Here is a 19,495-nt window from a genome sequence, read left to right on the forward strand (position 1 = left end):
ATTTTTATTTATGTAATGCGTAACAAACGGTTACACGATACAGTAATGTCTCTCTAATTGACGCTCGGATCGTCCACAAAAATGGACAATTTTGGAAAAGGAGATACGATATTGTTCGAGCCTTGTGGCTCGTTCTTTATGGCTGTCGATTGTCAACAACTGTAAAAACGAGTTGCAAGGGCTCGAACAATCGTGTCTCCTCTTCCCAAATTGTCCATTTTTGTGCACAATCCGAGCGTCAGTAAGGGAGACATTACTGTATACGGAGAGAATCACCGATAAAATAAGTAACGAAAGCGGAAGCAAGTCGAAATCATGTGCCTGCTCATCGGGGGTCACCTCGGTGCTTTTTTGTACGCTGGTTACCGTTCTTGCGCGATTTAAATATCGATTCGAAAGATTCCTGTAAGTCCGGTAAACGAACGGTTTTCGGCGCGGTGTGCGCGCGCGTCGCGCCGTTGCTGCTGTAATATCGAGGAAAGTTCGGTGGCAGTCTCGATTCGCATCACGTCGCAATCATACACCTTCCTCTCACAGCCTCGATTGTCATTACTCGTGCACGAAACTCTAGGGAAAAGGCTTTCCCCACTCGACCGAGGCACGCTCTCGCTGGCTAGGTGCTTGGTCACGTGTTGCGCGAACCCGACTGCGCAGCAGTCAGAACGTCGTTGACCGTTCAATGCATTGGATCCGAGCCTTTACCCCGTCCGACCTTGTTTACCCTCCTTTTATTTCGCGATTATTTACACGGATCCTCTCCCTCTCTCTCTCTCTCTCTCTCTCTCTCTCGCTTTCTCTCTCTTTCTCCTGCCGCGTTGAAACCGGCGCGACTCACGCGTCCGCGCGCGTTTATTAAGAGAGGTGTTACAAGATAAATTAGCAACGATAAATGTATCATCAAGGTTAAATTCAATCCGCCATGTCGACCGAATGCCGCGATAACCGTCTGATTTATAGATATCCGTTAGCGTAACGAGTAGCCGAATACGTTTACGACTCGACGAGAGCCTATCGTGACCGCAGCGGTTCTCAGACACTCCGTGCCGTCGTTTCCGCAGGCCCTACGAAATTTTCTCGTTGCTATTTCATCGTTCGAGACTCGAACAATAACGTTTCTCTCGCTTCGACGGACAGACGGAAGTCTCTGCAAAGCCGTAGAAATCACCGAGAAGCTTGCGAAACGATACAGCAGCCTTCTTATAGGTGGCACGTGACTGGCTGAGGGTTGAAAATGGCGGGTCTGCCGCGCCGCCGGTCCTAGCGCGCGATGTCCCCCCCTCTCGTTTCGCTCGGGCCGCGCGACGGTACTCTGCAGGTACATGACATGGAATTCGATAAATACCGACACCGAATTTCGTCGATGCGATTATTTATACGGCGCGGAGAATTCCTCGACGGACCGCGTCGCGTCGCGATGCTCGTAGATTCGATGTTCGTAGATTCGGGACGATCTAGCGGGGGCCTTTTTTGTTCGTGAAAATTGTTCTTGATTTTTAGAAAGAATCGTGTTTCGCGAGCAACGAGAGAGCGCCTCGGCCGACGGGGGCCTATCGAACAAGACGGCCCTGCGCGGCTGCCGTTCCGCCGCGAGCGGGACGAGGAAAGTAACATAGACTGGTTAGGCAGAAAGAAGAGTCAGTCGGCAGCCAATATCGGCTGGAAGTATGTCGGTTCGAGGCAAAACGAATACAAACGAGTAAGAGCCACGGTGCGTCTATTTTGCGCTGTACTGCGCATCGTTTCTCCTCCCGCTCCCCTCCCCCGCGCGCCGCCTCATCGGCCGCCCCTCCCTCCCCGGCGCCCCTGCTCAGCCCCTGGTTGCCCGTCTCTTCCCCTACCGGGCATCTTCTCCCACCTCCGATCGACCCTTCCTCGTCCTAACAGAGGATAACTTTCATTCGAGCTGACTGAAACGTTACGGCATAAACTCGAGACAAAAGCCGCGCCGAAACTTGCTCCCGTGGCGTGTTCCATTCGGAACGCGAGTTCCTTAAATAATGCATCCTTTTCGAGGAGCAACGTTACGTCTATCCCTCCCTCCCTTCCCGCTGCGCTACCACCGTTCTCCCTCTGTATTTTAATAATAATTCACGCCGCTCACGGGTCCGGAGACTGCTTCTACGGGCAACCGCTATCAATCCGCTTAACGAGAGTAATATTTAACGCGAACGAACAAACGAACAGAACGTAACCGCCGCGACGAAAAAAGTTCTCGAAATGGCCCGGCGGCTTCGCGGTCCAGAGTTTGACGCAACGTGTGTCCGACGCAATCGACGATCACTCTTTCTAAATAACCGATCGCCGATCCCGCACGAAATTCGTTGATTTCGACCGACGCGCAATCGCAACCGAGCGCGATAAGTAGATTTAATCATCGATTGAAACGAGTTCATGAGTAATAATCGACGGTGTATGAAACCCCGTCCACAGCAGTACAGCGTGACTCACGGCGTTTGTCTCTCTGTGACGGAAATAAAAATAAACTGAAAGCATATCGCCGCGCGATACGCATCGATTCATCGATAGTCGCCGGAGTATCGATCGAACGATCGATCGGATCCAGATTGCGAATTTTAACGAGCCGCGAAATCGACGAAATCTCGGATTTTTGGAAAAGTGTGAATATTTCTGCTGGCGCGCGGCACGCTTCGCTTCGCGAGAGGTTCGCGACGAAAGCGATTACAGTAATGTCTCCCTAACTGACGCTCAGATTGTGCAGAGAAATGGACAATCTGGGAAGAGGAGATATTATTATATTATATTATTATATATACATATAATATATTATATAATATATATATTATAATATTATAATAATATTTATATAATATATTATATATCATATATATATTATATTATTATATTATATATATCGAGATTATTATCCGAGTCTTGCGTCTCGTTTTTATAGTCTTCGAGAATCATTCGCCTACATACAGGGTGTCCCAAAAATGTCTCGCAATCCGAAAGTAGGGGATTCCTGAGGCGATTCGAAGCAACTTTTTCCTTAGCGAAAATGCAAACCGCGGCTTCGTTTACGAGTTATCAACGAAAAACAGTGACCAATCGGAGGCGAGATCATTTGGCGCGAGACGGCCGAGCCAATGAGCGGAACCGGGCTCCGTGCGCTCGTTGACTTGGGCCGCCGCGCGCCAGCCGAGCTCGCCTCTCATTGGTCAGCGTTTTTCGTTAATAACTCGTAAACGAAGCCTCGGAGAAAATTTCCGCAAAGGAAAAAGTTGCTTCGAATGACCTCGGGAACCTCCCGTTTCCGGATCGCGAGACATTTTCGGGATACACCCTGTGTATCGATCCGTCAGAATTTCCCGAATCGACGTCGCGCGCCGCCAAACGCGCGCGTTTGTTTCTACGTGTGCACGGGGCGCTTCACGCGTTTCTGCATAATCATTTGATTCGATCCGGGCCGCGATTTGATTTGTTCGCCCGCTGGACACGGCGCGATCCCTTTGTCCCAACGCGAACAACAACGTAACGCGGCAAGAAAACAAATCGGCCCCGGGGACGACGACGACGACGACGATGGTATCGTTCGACTTTTCGCCGGCGAAAAATGTATTTTTTGGTCGTCCGAGGGTGAGCGTGGTAATAAAGTGAAACGTTTCGCGACACAATTCCCTTTGTACGTACACAGGTTCCGGTTAACGGATCAGGACAGATAAGATTAGTTCTGCGAAGCGGTGTCTACGAAACACAGAGATAGCCGTTGATAATCTCGAACAGGAAAATGAAATCGGCGAACGCGGAACGGTCATGAATAGTGAGCAGATTAAGTCCGTTCAAGATGGGAGAATCATGCTTGCTATATATGTACGTGCATACATACATACGTACATACATATAGCGTGGTACACGTAGAGCCGCCGCACAAGAGCGGCCGGAGCGGCGTCGGAGGAACGGACGGGATCCGTCGATCACGTGACTCTTTCGAAACGTCTCTTTCCTCGGTCGGTTACGTAATTAACGATCGATAAGTTCCTTGTTCCGTCGATCTATTTTTAAACGCGCACTTTATTTTTTCAACCGCGTTCCCATCCCGTTCCTTCCCTCCGCCGTGGAAGAAAACCGCTAAACCATCATCGCCGTGCCCGGCGCCATGGTTCTCCTCCCCTTTTCTTCCCCGATCTCTCCAACTTTCCTCGAGGAATCTCACCTTGACCCACTGATTTTCTGCGCGTAGACGCTCTCGGCGCTCGCCGCTAACGCGACACGCGAGACGACGTTCCATTTGAACGCGATACGAGCCCGCGATAATCCTCGGACCAATATACGCTCGCGCGCCACGATTCTTCCACGTTTCCCTTCCACGGTGATTTCGATTCCGGTCGGGGACCCGGGAACACGGTGGACGCTGTACGGAATTCTTGCGAGGGCTATTTCGACCGGAAACTGCTCTCACCCTTCAGATTCCTCCCCGAGCCGGATACACGTACAGGGTGTCCCAGAAATGTCTCGCAATCCGAAAGTGGCGGGTTCCTCTGGACATTTGAAGCAACTTTTTCCTTTACAAAAATGTTCTCCGAGGCACCGTTAACGAGTTATCAACAAAAAACAGTGACCAATGAGAGGCGAGCTCGGCTAGCGCGAAGCGACCGCGCCAATGAGCGGAACCGGGCTTGGCGCGCTGCTCGGCTGGGCCGCCTCGCGCCAGCCGTACTCGATTCTTATTGGTCACTGTTCTTTCGTTGATAACTCGTTAACGGTGCCTCGGAGAACATTTTTACAAAGGAAGAAGTTGCTTCAAATGATCCGAGGAACCCGCCATTTCCGGATCGCGAGACATTTTTCGGACACCCTGTACACGTTGGAAGATCCCGGAATCGACGAGTGCCTCGACGGGGACGTTCCAAGTGCGCCGGCCGCTAAAAAGGGAACGCGGATCTGTCCGCGGTATAAATTGTTCACTTTTACTCGGTGAAAGGAAGAAACGCGGCGAGAAGATAGGATTGCCGGGCAACGGTGGGGGCGTTTTAATAACTCGTACGCTTAATCGCTGATAAGTTAAACGTATCGAGTCACTTTCGCTTTCGTTTCGCCGACTGATCAACCGTAACTCTGTTGCGGACGGAAGACGCGGATCTGACCTGTGGCCGATCCTACGCCAATGCAACGACGAGCCGATCGTGAACGAAACTAACCGGCGTGTGTTGTTCTATTGTAGGAAGAAACGCCAGGCCGGCTTGGATGGAACGTTATCGAGCAAAAGGGTCGCGGCACAGGTTTAAATGTTTCGATAGAAACACGCGTTTTTTCCCCGGGGATGTGTGCGCGCGCGCGCACACTCTCTCTCTCTTTCTCGCTCGCGCGCGCGCATACCCTACGCTCTCGCGATGATATTTCACGTGGACGTTCGCACAAAACCACGCGCGGCGCATTATCATATCGCATTACGGTACTTAGACGCGCGTACATCCACTAAATTCCACGTATAACCCATTGGGTGTAATGTACCCTTCCTATCTACCATTAAATCCAGCGCGAACCACCTACTGGTTGGTCGGCCGTCCGGCCGGCCGGCCGGCCGGCCGGCTCTCTCCCACCGTCTTCCGTATTCCGACACGCTTTATTATTTCGGCGTGTATAGTCCGTATTAATAACGTGTCAACAAGAAATATACGGTATATACCGGTCGGACGATGATTCCACCGCTTAACACTTACCGCTTAACACTCGTTTGAAATTCAGTCGATCGACGACCGAATTGATAATTAATGAAAACTAAAAAAAAGATCGCTAAATTTTTTTATCAAGATTTGCAAGAGATACGCGAATGCAGTAAGAAGCGATTTTAATTTTATGAAAATTTTTGAGCTTCCCAGCGCGGTCGTGGAAGTGTTAACACAGTAGTCCGGTCGTAGTCCGCTCCGTAATTTTCCGTCGCGTCGAAGCAGCGCTGACCTTTGTTTTTCCCCGCAAAAGGACGACAAACATTTCTAATTAAAGTTGTTTTCCGTCTCCCTTGTTCTTATCTGTCGCGCACCGAACGATTACTCCGCCGGCGATATTTGTCGAACCGGCCGCGCAGCGTTATCGCGCGGAGTTCGCCGAGAGTTAGGTTTCGATCTAATGTCATGCACGTTCTTCCCCGTGGTCGCGTCGAACGCGCGAAGTTGCCCGTTAATTTTTCGGCGAAGGGTTAATAACGGAGCGCGGGAGGCAGGGCGGGAACAGCGAAGCCGAAACGGTCGTCTCTCCGCGGAAAGCTGGCGGTCAAACGATGAAATTCGCGAGCGCAGTAACGTAGAACGAATACATACACGCACGCATGCTATACGTAGCGAGAGAGCCAGCCCAGCGTGGTTGGTTGGAGAGCGCGCGTCGAGCGGGAATCACTTAGCATTCCCCTAGTCTCTTTAACCCCGGTCCCCCACCTTGTTGCCTCACACCTGTTCGGCATGGATCCGCGGCCCGACCCCAGCCGATCCTGTGAGAAAACGAGCACAGGTAGCGGCGATTATTCGGATAGGTTTTTCGGGCGGCCGTGGCGTACACGTAGCGTATCGGTTGCGCGGCTGGGTACGGTCGTCGTGGAAAAATCGCGTTACATATATCTCGTACAACGAAGGACGTGTACGAGTTTAAGCACGAGATATAGCGAAGAGAGCGTGTGCAGCGGGGACGAAGGAGGAACACGCGTCGGTACGGTGTGGCGGTCCGCGGCGGAGCGAGGGGTCGCGGCGAACTATAGATAGAGGGGCGGGGAGGGGAGGGGCGAAGGACTCGGAACTCGTGTCGTAGCGGTACGACGTTCGGTCGGGTATCTCCGCGTCGTGGGCCACACGCTCGGCCAGTGTCGGCTCGCATACGCGCTCAGTCGTGCTCCGGCCTTGCTTGCGTACAGACGTCGGTCGGAAGCCCGCTCGTTCTCTCGAGTAACAGTACGGATACGCAGTGTGTTTTCTTTGCTCTCCTATACGTGTATATCCGTCCCGCGTACTCGCGACCGTGCGCTGCATATACACACCAGCGCACCAGAGACAGACACACATACGCATACGTACATACGGGCGCGCGTACATCTCTCAGTCTGCGTTCGTCCTTCGGTCGAATCGTTTCGCGAAGAAGAATTATACACACGGTAATCGGAACTGTTGAGTGTCGCGTCTCTAGTGCACTTTTTCGCAACCGACCAGATCTATTCAGTCCAGTGGTGCGTCGAAGAAAGCATCGCAATACCTGTCTAGATGGACGCATAGAAAAATTAAAAGAGTGCAACAACAGTGACGAAGGGACTCGAGACGCACAGATCGTCCAGAGAGGAGGGAAGAGAGAGGGAAGATAGAGCGAGAGAGAGAGAGAGAAAGAGAGTGCGGCTCTAACGTGCTCCGATTAACTTCGTTCCGTTAGTCAGCCGAGTGTGTGGTGAAGCTCCGAGAGTGGCTGCGAGAGCAGGAAGGAAGAACAAAGAAGAGACGTCCTCCGGCCGTCGGCGGAGTGGAGAGCGGGTACCGCTCGCCAACAGACTTACACCATCGTCCCCTCTCTTTCACTCTCGGTCCCTCCGTGTGTGCGTGTTTGTGTGCGCGCGCGGTGCCTTCTTCACCCCTTTCTCTCTCCGGGGATTCTCATCATCTCGTCGTCCCTGTGTTCTTTATCACTCTCTGTTCTCGACTCCATCGACGTACGGGTCCGTACGGGCACGAAGACAGCGGGCGAGCGCGCGCGGACCGGAGCAGTTGCTTTCGTCTCGAGGTAAAGTGATTTTGTATGACGTCACGAAAGCGATGTCAAGTTGAGCAACCTCCATCCACACGCGCGTCACCTATTTGTTCCCTGTGCTCTCTCTCTCTCTCTCTTTCCCTCGCGATTTCTCTCTCGCTCTCCTGCCTTCGCGACCACCACCCCCTCCACCCCGTATCTTCCCCAGCTTTTCTCCTTCTCTCTCTCTCGCTCGCTCTCCTTCACTGCCTCGCTTTTCCACCCCCGCGCGTTCCTCCTGTCATTGTACAGTAAGTAACGCGCGTGACGATCTTGCGACAGAAACGATATTACGGCGTTCCGTGCGTATGACACAGCATCTATCGTGAATGGATAACGTAAATCCCGGGGAAAAGAAAACCCTCGGTTTCGGGCATTTCGCGTGGGCGTTCACTCCCAAGGATTGATGAACCGCGCGCCGGCTGTGTGTTCCTTGAAACGGTGTTCCGACCGGGGTAGAATCGCCTCGGAAAAAAAGGGCTGGCGTGTTTCGACTCGATATTGTGACATGCGGGCTACCGTATCTCGCCGATTGCACAACGATCTGTCTATTTTCTTCTTTTTTTTCTTTTTCGCGCGGATATCAATTATTAAAATGCATCCTGTTCTGTCGCGGTAACGGGGCCGGCGTCGCGGCATCACGTAGGCCCTAGCCGCTCTCTCTCTCTTGTTTGACCTCACCTCCCCCGCTCCAACCCCTTGGTACTCTCCGATTTTTTTCTTCTCGGATTCCGGAGAATCTCACGAATCGTTCGACCGTAGGTCGTTACAAATCGAATCTCTGCGACTCTGAATTTCGGTCACGATGGAATTAAGGGTCCTTATTTTCTTCTCGTGGATTTTTTAAAACTATTAGATAACGATTTAGCGCGATATTATATTATTAATAATATTTAAATTAATATATAAATTAAATATTATATTATTAAGGTATTACTACGTAATACCTACCGGGTCGCGCTTGTTAAGCATCGAGCGATCACACGGCTTAGTTTAACACTTAGCCAACCGAACGAGGAGATCTCCCCGTTTGAAATTCGATCGATTGATGACCGAATGGATGATTAATGAAAAATTTAAAACGATTGCTTCATTCTATTAAGATTTGCAAGAGGTACGAATGCCGAAGAAGTAATCGATGATCGTATAAGTTTCCTTCGTAATTTTTGTTTAATCGAATGAAATATTTTAATTTTATACATTATACAATTTTTGAGCTTTCTAGCGCGGTCGCGGAAGTGTTAATAATAATCGCGAGCGTATCAAAAACGCCATCGGGCCCGATCGGCCGGCGAGCAGAACGCGGTTCCAAAAACGTTGATCGAACGAATCCGATTGTCCGTCGTCGTACGGATACACAGAGAGCGAGAAACTGTTCGTTAGCGTATATAATCTGTCCCCTATCTCGTATTGCACCGACCGCTCGATGTATCGTTACGGCATATCTAAATAGTCCGCAGCCTTCGATTTATCACGTTCAGCGGCTGCTTAGAGAATGCCGTTAAGTGGATTGCTCGGCCGCTATCGATTTTGTCCACTCTATGGCCGTAACGTATGATCATGGTCAATTCGTATCTCATTTCGTGATGCGGGCCGCACCGTACCGACGAAAATGGAAAACCGATAAATAATTGGAAACGTTTCCTGGACCGGATCGATGTCTCGAAAATCTTGCAGCATTTCCACAGAGAGAGAGAGAGAGAGAGAGAGAGAGAAACTATTCCCGATGCCGGACAGGTTGCCACACAGCGCGATAAGTTTTTCCCCCCTAATCGTTCCCGGAGAGTCGTCCGATGAGTCAGAACATCGTTTCGAACGCGATGCGGAGGAGCGTCAGAGAGAGAGAGAGAGAGAGAGAGAGAGAGAGAGCCGGGAAACATGCATCGACACACGATGCTGGCGCGGAAACAATGGATATATATATATTTTATTAATTCGTCGATACGAGAATTTCGTTTATTAATTGTTCTCGATTCGAAACAATCGAGATAATACAGTTTCGCGAGCAATGTACTTGGTTCGATTCTCATCGCGTTTCTGCGGTGTCCTCCGGCCGCGTCTCCCCACTCCTCGCGCTTCCCCCACTCCTCGCGCGCGCTCTAACGTATGCACGGTAGATTTACGGAACAGAGACACGTACCGGAGCCAACGTATCGAGTTATTATCGCGGGAACCACATTAACTCCGACTACTGCTCGACAGGTAACACGGGCTACGGACACCGCCGACTGTCCGAATCTATTTTACGTAACCTAAAATGTCATTGGTCGCTAATCGCCGTACGGTCGGCTCGCCAGCGAACCCAGGGTCCCGTCGTAGGCTTTAACCGCTTGACCCTTTATAGGGCGTCAGAGGGCGCTCTCTCTCTCTCTCTCTCTCTCTCTCTCTCTCTCTCGAACGCGTGTATTCAATATGCTCTAGGTAAACGGCCGGTGAAATCAAGCCGTACCATTTGAATTTTTGATGGGCCGACACACATGCACAAAGTTCCGTAGCCTACCGACACACTGAAAAAAACACCCTGCCGTGCACTGCGCGCTGCATTCTTATAGTCGGCGCGATGGCGCGCGGCGTTGTCTCCGCTTACATTCAAGGACGATTTAGACGTAACCGCCCTGCCTCTCTCGTTCTCGCTAGCACGGCATATTCTTGACGTAGTATCGTTCCCTGGAAACCATGCAGAAAGACAACGATTTTTTTTTGCGTCATTTACCGCGAAACAGTCCGCGAGAAAAATTACAATATGTTCGGCGGCGAGGCAACGAATTCACATTTCCGACCTCGTTCCGACATGTCGCGGCCAATCTGCATTATTCCACGCGTTATATGCACACCATCTCGTCGGTCACGCGTGTCCCCACCCCTCCCCTCCCCTCCTCCCTCCTTGAAATTCAACGGCGGCATCGACGTAACTATTTACGACTCCATCGAGACGGTCCCTCGCGGCGTCCCACACTTGTGCCCCGAACACAGTAGATACAGAGGTTAGGCGCGTACGTAACCGGTCCTCTTAGATAATGTATCGGTCATTGAGCGCGCGCTCCCTGCCTCATCGACCGATCGAACACAAACGGCACGAAACTTTTTATCGCCGCGCGCTCCCATAACCGGCCGTAGCAGCGGTACAAATGATTCTCTCCGACATTCGACACGATGAGATTTCAGCGGCGGCTTGTCTTCGGCCCGATGGAATAATACGGTCCGTTTACACAACACGTAATCCACGATAATACTTTTTAATACCGTGTCGCAACGGAGACGATGTTTGCAAGTATAATGAACAAACGAATAAACGGAATACGGAAAGCGCCGCCACCGTATATCAATTTAACCTCGGCGAATTCGATCGGCCAAATGGAAAGATGGCCGCGGAGGATGAAGCGCGACGGGGTTCGAATGCAAAAATGTAGTCCGCGCGAATTACCGTGGCGTACATAGAGAGCCATGAACGAGAGAGAGAGAGAGAGAGAGAGAGAGAGAGCTTCGACGCGATGGAGGAACGGATGTAACGCGAGCTAATTGTAAGCCATGGACCAAAGCGACGAGTATATATATTGAAAGTGGCAACCGGTGGCGTTCACGGAAGCTTCGTGCGCGCGCGTACAGATATCGCCTTAAACGTATCGCAAGGAGGCAGACGTTAACTCCGCTTTAAAATTCTACGGCAAGAGGCTCGTAACTATTTACGTCTCGGTCGAGAGAGCGTACCAGCTACTTTCATAGGGCTACGCGACGAACGCGTAGCTGGTTGCTGGTGGTGGTGGAATGAACGAACACACGAACTAGCACACGCAACACCAGCTTTTCTCTTTCTCTGTGCACCACCAGCTCTCTCTCGGTGTACCCGAACTCCTCGAACCCAAGTTCGCGAGCGCGCGCGCTCGCGCTCGCGCTCGTGCATCGTGGACGACGATCTGAACGCTAAACAAAGGTATTATCGCGCATACCAGATCTGCGTTGAATTACAAAGTGACTTACGAAAGGGCATCCACCATACGAAGCGTATACTCCGCGCGCGCGCGTAAAAGCTTGCAAAAGAAGCCGGGAACAATAGACGCGCACGCGAACGTCCAGCAATTAACGGTATAAAAATCCCGTTTTCGACGCGCAAAAGCAAACGTTTTTCTCTACGGCCGACGAAGATACAACCCGGCCCGATATTCATCGTTTTCATCGTTCCAGATTCTTGCGCTGATAAGAACACGACGGAACGAACGGAAAGCAATTATAACCGCGTCGAACGTGTCGAAAAGCTCGGAAGACTTTTACGAAGCGTTTTTATTTTTTTTATTTTTTTTTTGTCTTACTCTCAGTCAGCGCGAACCAACGGAAACCCGTTAGAAATTGTTCGATGCTACTCTTGCGTGTCGCGAACGACCGTACATACATACATCCATACATACATACATAGCCGGAGTCAACGGCGTTCTGGCGGCGGTGGCGCGATAACTGTGTAGGTTGCTCGAGCGTGCGCGCGCGCGCGCGTGCACATCTGTACGCGAGCAGAGCAAGTGTGCACGTCCGCCATAGGGCCTTTCTCGTCGTCGAGTTACGAAGCCCGAGTAGCGAGCGCGTCGAAAGAAGAACGACGGCAGCGTGAAAGTAAAGAAAGTGGGCCGCTCGAAGTACAGTTCAACCTAGTATGTACTCACCTTCTTCTTCTCCCACCGGTCGACCGCCATGTTACTTTGCTTCCGTTTAAGGGTCTATCTAATCGGACAGAAATTCTATATTTTCGTGGTTCGCGGCGGACGCCGTCGTAGATCGTCGGGGAATAACATCGGACGACTCACGAAGCGGTCTGTGTTGACCAACATACAATGATTATTGTAATAAGAAGGATGAACGACGAAAACAATTCGCCGAGGAGGTTCTCTTCGTTCGAGTTCGTTCCTCGATCGGTACACGATTTCCGTAGAACGCGAACCAGCGCTGATTTCTTGAGAGGCTATCGATTACCGATCGGGGGAGTCGTACTCGGTTGCGCGGGAGCTGCGCAATTTTGTCCGACGCTCGGCTGCGTGCCGCTTTTACCGGCGAACGCAACACTGTAGACCGTAGAGTGTGTGTGCGCGCGAGAGAGAGAGAGAGATAGACTAGAAACCCGGCGAGACGAGCCGCGCTGCGCCTCGCAGCGCCGCGCTGCGCCGCACCGCGCGTCGTTAAATGCAAATTGATTTTATTCCGTCAGAGGTTCTAGAAAGTTGTCGTCAAGGTGATTGTTACGAGGTTGGCCCGGGGCCAGTATCAACCTCGCGCTGAACGACAGCATTGAAAATCGTCCCGGCGCGCATTCCTCAGATTATCCGTGCGCGTGATGAACGCCTACGACACTATCGATTCGATAGTCGAAACAATAAGAGAACTAGTGCTCGGAACTTAAGAGTATAGCGTACAGTCGTCGAAGGGCTAACGTTATCGAGCATCGATCTACGTTTGTCTCTCTCGCTTGGTGCCTCTCTCGATTGGCTTCGAACGCCGCGATTGGCGTTACCGCCGCCTGCGTTCACCCAATACACCTGTCTCTCGCGTTATTTTCATTCGGTGGAAACCCGGTTGATTTTCCGCTAAGCGAAGAATATTCGGCCGAAGAGAAAAAGCGACGAGTCTCGCCTCTCTCTCGGCGAATGCTAGAAATCAAGCTCTTTTAGTTGTACTCGCGTCTTCGCGCATGTTGAAAAGCTTGGGAGAGTTCAGGCTACCTGGGTCGTCGGGCAAAATGGAGAGTTCTCTCTCTCTCTTTCTCTCTCCCCGTTCTTTTATCCCCTTTTTCATCCGTTCGCCCGTTCTTTTATCCTAGCCGCGACGCGAGAGGGGAGCGACGGGGCGACCGATACGCGAGCATCGAGCGAGCCAGCTTCCCAGGGTCGAGCGAAAAATAACCCAATTAACTACAATTGTTGTAACGCGAGCCGAAATGCTGCAGGGACCACGCTTCCGCAAGATTCCCGCAAGATGGCCGCGTCAAAATCGAAAGTCTTTTCGCTCGTCTTGTCGTTTCTTACCTTGTCTCTCTCTCTCTCTCTCTCTCTCTCTCTCTCTCTCTCTCTCTCTCTCGACCGAACGAGACCTCGCTCTGTCCCAATCGTCTCGAAATATCGTTCCCGTCGAACGACGATGATTCATGGTTTCCCATTGTCGGTGAATTGCAACGTTTATCGACCATGACTTTCCCCGCAATTATGACAGTAAGAGATGTCGCAAGCAGTTTATAAATATGTAACACGCTCCGCGTGTGTCCCATCGATCCGCGTCGCGCCTTTGATCGTTGAATCTTGTGTGTGCGGCGGGGTGGGGGGTGGAGGACGGGCGGGAGGGAGGGAGGGACGCGCGAGGGGAGTAGCACGGGGAATGGAATGGACGTCTTTGAAGCTGATCCTAACCTCCCCTAGGGTAGTTAATAATTCTCGTAACCGTGGCTCGTGTTACGGTGATACATATTTGTAACGTTCCTGTTTCGAGAAATTAGTTTCTAATGAGGGGACAATGGGAACGAAGGATCCATACATCTCCGACCCCTATGAATAAAATCGTCAAGCAATGGATTACTTGGCAACGTGCCAAGTAGTCAGGGGGATGGCTTCTTGGTGACTCGCGATTGTTGCGATATTACCAAGTCCATTCCGTTCGAACCTTTTCCACCGGCAAGACCCGTGTCATTTCTCTCTCTCTCTCTCTCTCTCTCTCTCTCTCTCTCTCTCGCACGGTCCATTGAAAATTCGCGATTTAAATATTAGTAACAGTTCAACGTTGCATTCCATTGTGCTGACACAAAAAATAGCCAGAACAATTCCGGGCTCGAGTATGTACAGTAATGTCTCCCTTACTGACGCTCAGATTGTGCAGAGAAATGGACAATTTGGGAAGAGGAGACACGATTAATCGAGCCTTGCAGCTCGTTTTTATAATCGTTGATAATTCGTGACCATAAAAATAAACCAGGAAGCTCGAATAATCGCATCTCCTCTTCCCAAATTGTCCATTTTTCTGCGCGATCTCGGCGTCAATAAGGGAGACATTACTGTAGTTCTTCGCCACGAAATTCGACTTTCGTTTTCGAGCATCGCAAATCGCCTGTTGTAATAATAAAACCAGCCCAGTTCACCGAGGAAGTTCAATTTTGAAATCGTAACGATTTAACATGCACTCGGCACTCGCAAGAGTCGCGGGCGAATTTTCGTTCGTAAGTTACTAATCCCGGGTCCGTGTCGGTTAATTCGAAAGCGAGTTCGTGGGAAATTACAGGCGCGGAAGGTGTATTCCGCGAGAGTGGGGCTTTCGAAACGCGACCGATCAACCGAAACCATTGTTCGGCGCGCCGGCCGTTCGCCTCTCCTTGATAGAATTTTCGAGAAATATTATTCGTATCCTCGGCTCGTTTTGTCTGGAACAATTGACACGATTTCGCCAGACGTGGTTCGTTTTTCCCCCCCAAAAATAACTCGGGGCGAAGGGGGAGGGGAGAGAAAAACCAAAAAAATCTTGATTCGATCAAGTTTCAAATTAATACATACAAATTAAATTAATTATAATATATATAATATATAATAAATTAATTAATACATTCAAATTACATACTCTCGGAAAAATTCTGTCAATGCAGTCGCCGAATTCTGTTTCGATCACGGTCACCTATGTGCACGCCGAGCAAAAATGAACGACAGAGATCGAAGTTGAACTTTGAATCGCAGCTGAGTCGAATAATCAAACGGTCATAGGTCGCGGCTCGTATCGCCCGGTTAAAGACGAAATATCGCCGCACGATTACGCCAGTAAATACGTATTTGGCGAGCGAACGTGTTTTTAGTTGACACGCATCGCGCCGTGACGCGTTATTGACAACACACCAGTGTGTCACAACGATACACGCGCCATTGTGTGCTGTCTCCTATTCGACTTCATTCATCTCTTACTCATTTTCGCATACTCTGTGGTCTCTGGGATATTCCTGTGTTCTGTTTTCCTTCTTCGATCTAATCTCAAAGTAAATATACAGCGAAAATCTCGGTGTGGGTCACGAGCGACCCATCGTTAGTTTTCCGTGCCGAGGTAGTTGACCGTTCGGTAGCTGGCATTGCTGAGAAAGCGGGAGAGAGAGACGAAGGAAGCGAGAGAGAGAGAGAGAGAGAGATACGATAACATTCCGGTGTGTAAAGAGAGGGACCAGTTATAAATTTAGTGCACTGATCTCATTCTATGGTGAATCCTTCGACAGAAATAGAACGCTGTCGTGAACAGGTTATTAAGGTGCGTTTAGGCAGACGCAACGCAACGAACGAGCCGTCGCGTACATTTAGTTCATTCATTTTTCATTGAATTTTATTTACATATCCACGGTCGATTTCGTATATATTCGACGTTGTTTAACGCGCGGGGGGTGGCTGCCGTTTCGACGTGTATAGAAGGGGCAAAAGTGTCGCGAGCAACGGCGTTAAACGCGAATAACTTCGCGGTGCGTGACAAAGTTTATTAAAGACCGTCGGCGGTGGCTTAATCTTTCCGTGTACTTTGACTGAAAGTACCGTTTACTTCTCGATTTCTCTCCGCTTGTAGTTGGGATTTTACGAACTTGCCGCGATTATCAGCGCCCCCCTCCGCCCCGCTCGTGTCACACTGCTTTTCGAGACAAAGCAATTCGCGTTACCGTGAAAGGTTGTATGTACCGTCTCGAGAGAGAACGAACTTATCGATGAAAACAACCGCACTGCTGCCGCGCTCTGTCGCATCGCAGCGAACGCGACGATCGTAACAATTTAATTGCGGACACGTTGCGATATATTTGTTTCATCGTTGTCGTTTCGTTGTTAACGTTAAACAACTTCGACGGACGAGGGGTCGAGTTGTTAGAAAGCGGCCGAGGCTTAAACGCACCTTCACTGTGGAAAAGCACATGCGAAAATAGAGGCGGTGCGCGTACGCGCATCCGTTTGTTCACTCCTGGAATGAGTCTCTCGAGAGCCGACGGTAGTAACCGGGTGCGCCGCCGCGCGGCGCTGCGAGCGCGATGCCAATCGAAATTTCGGGAGGACGATGACTGGCCGCCCGCTCCGTGGAACTGTGAACTCTTCTTTCTGTCACTGACCTTCCTCGAGCGTGCACCTCGCCGCGAAATATGTATTACGCCGCGTTGCGCCGCCGTTCCCGACGATACAACGAAATAATTCGACCGTGAAATTTATCTTGCGATTTTTTCATCGGCTCTTTAATCGTCGATTACGATTCTCATTATTCGCGATTACGTTGTTCGACTTCGATTGCTAGACTTCGATCGATATTTTCGTTATAATTAATTTCAAGACAGCTGACCGTCGATCGGCAACAGCTGTCTTCCTCTATCCTATCTATTTCACGACTCCTCGAGTGATTGAAGTGGGGTGGACAGCTAATCTGATCAGCATCTCTCTCTCTCTCTCTCTCTCTCTTTCTCTTTCTCGCTCTCCCCCTCCCTCTCTGTTTCGCTCACTCCCGGGTCTATTGAAAGCGAGCAGTGGTAGCAACATCCACGCGAGTTGTCGACAAACACTGCACCGCAGAAATCAAACGAGCCCGCACTTTGATACGACACGCTTGTAAATGTTACTATTTTCGAGACGCGTTCGACCAAAAGCCGCAGAAGCGAAACAAGCGATACACGAAGGCCATTGACGATCCGCCGCGATGCTGCGCCGGGATCACCGAGCCATGTGACACCCTCAGAATGCAGAGCATCCCGCTCACAATGGCAGAAATCCAAAGGAGGCCTGCCCGAAGCACATTCAGCCGCACACCGGGCCGCCATTGCTTTCCTCGGTTTTATGAATTCCCTTAGGTGTGCGCGCGCGCGCGCGCGCGTTTCCTTCCATCCGCGTGGACATAAATGCTCGTCGCGTTGCGCGCCGTCACAGGCCGGCATTATGCCGCAATAATTACTAATGCCTGTATGATGTCACGCTCCGTGTACGCGGCGCCCTTCTTTAGGGAAATCCTGGCTGCCGTCGTTAACGTCATCGTGGCTTCGAACCGCGGTGATGTCAATCGGTCACCGGTGACGGATCATCGTTCTTACGAATAATTTTACGAGTTTCCCGATATTAGATCATTCGTATTCGCTGTCTATAATTAACCATTTGCGCTCGAGACTATTTAATTACAAAATAAAGATATTCGTTTCAACCTACAGTATTTCAGCTTGATACGATTGCTTTTATTTGGTACATATTATATATTATACTTATACAATTATATTATACTTATTATACTTATATTATAATATAATATAATATAAATAATTAATAATATATAATATAATAATAATAATATAATATATTATATATATTATATTATATTATATTATACTCATACATATTATATATTATGCATACTTCGCTATTATTTGACAATTTATCGAATACAAACAAATTTGATAATATGAAAATTCTTTTAAAAATTTTCGGCGTCGCCTCGGAGTCGCCACTCGAATGCAAAGGGTTAATCGTGTGCGATAAGATCCTGTGCGAACCGTTTGAGAAATATGATTCGATTCGACGAAGGTTAACCCTTTGCACTCGAAGTTGAATTAACGCAAAATTCGACACAGCTTTTCTGACCCGCTGTATTTCCATTTCATATAACCTAATGCATTTTATACGTATGAAATCGAATTTTGCGATCGATGCAACGGTTTTTCTTCAAAGCTGAACAAATTCGATTAATAAAATTATTTTGAAACGCGACGTAACAATTTTTAATGGCGCCTCGAAGTCGCCAATTATTTTGTTGATAAACAAAAATATTCGAATCGAAGACACAGGTCGGATGGAAAATATAATAATGAGAAACGTCGGTTCCGTTGTGATTCGGTCGGAATTGAGTCGTGACGATCGAAAACGACGTTCGTCTCCGAAGGAGAGCGACAGGATCGGATGTCTGCCAGGTGTTTTCCTATTTCCTCGGGTTACCCGTAACTGTGGGATAGCGTGAGGGGTTGCCGCATAGTCGCAGGAGGATGCGAGGCAAAACGCCCGTTGCGTTAATTCGATGGGAACTCTTTCCGTGCATACCGACGAGGTAATTGAGAATGGAAATTGCCTGAAATTTTTAGCGATTTCTTGATCTCGCCAGCTATATCTCGGCTCACATAGGTTCGCGTGACTGTTCGTATTTCTTTTGCTACGCATCGACGAATCGAAAAATAATTGGGATCATGAGGCGCACAATGCTGTCAACAGGTGGGGCCCCTGTTAAGCGCGAAGTGGGAGCATGGGAGGTCGCGGAGTGGGGCAAGTCCCCTAAGCTCCAGGGAGCTCACCGGTTCGAGCACCGCCAGATCGAAAGTCGAAGGGTCCCAAGGAACCCTTTTTGGGTCCAACGAGCGCACGGCTGTTTTTCTCGGCTCTGTTCCGTCGTGACAGCGTTATCGTGACAAAAACACGGGCATGGCAACAAGGAGAGTGGCGCGTCTTCCGACCAGCTGGTGGAACGCGTGACGTCACGCGCCTACCTACACCGACGTCGCGGCCGTTCTCTCTCCTCGGCCTCTATCGATACAGTCGGCTCTTTCCCACTCCGAACGAACGTTCTCCTTCCAAACCGCTAGCTAAATACTCACTCACTCACACACACGCGCGCGAGTCCGCCAGCCCCCTTTATACGTGCGCGCACACCAGCGAACGTGGCACGAGACACGTGTCAGGGCCGTAGCTCCCGTTGGGCGCATCGGCGAGTAGCTCATTGAATCGTCACGCTATATTTACTCGTCGCTCGTGACGTACCGAGAAGAAAGGTTCAACCCTATTTCTGG

General features: G+C 50.1%; 1 protein-coding gene across 2 annotated transcripts in view; it reads left to right on the forward strand.

The window, feature by feature from the left end:
- The window catches only part of LOC117229797 (uncharacterized), a 128,067-nt gene that overhangs the window by 94,917 nt on the left and 13,655 nt on the right, over positions 1-19,495 (forward strand). Inside the window, exon 1 of one of the 2 annotated variants that reach the window (XM_076518965.1) lies at positions 7,575-7,710. The exons of the other annotated variant lie outside the window; for it this stretch is intronic. The gene's annotated coding sequence lies outside the window, so the exon portion shown is untranslated. Of the gene's footprint in view, positions 1-7,574; positions 7,711-19,495 lie in introns of those variants that run through there. 2 annotated transcript variants of the gene reach the window in all.

The sequence above is a fragment of the Megalopta genalis genome, chromosome 2, assembly GCF_051020955.1.
Source record: "Megalopta genalis isolate 19385.01 chromosome 2, iyMegGena1_principal, whole genome shotgun sequence".
Taxonomy (NCBI): Eukaryota; Metazoa; Arthropoda; class Insecta; order Hymenoptera; family Halictidae; genus Megalopta; species Megalopta genalis.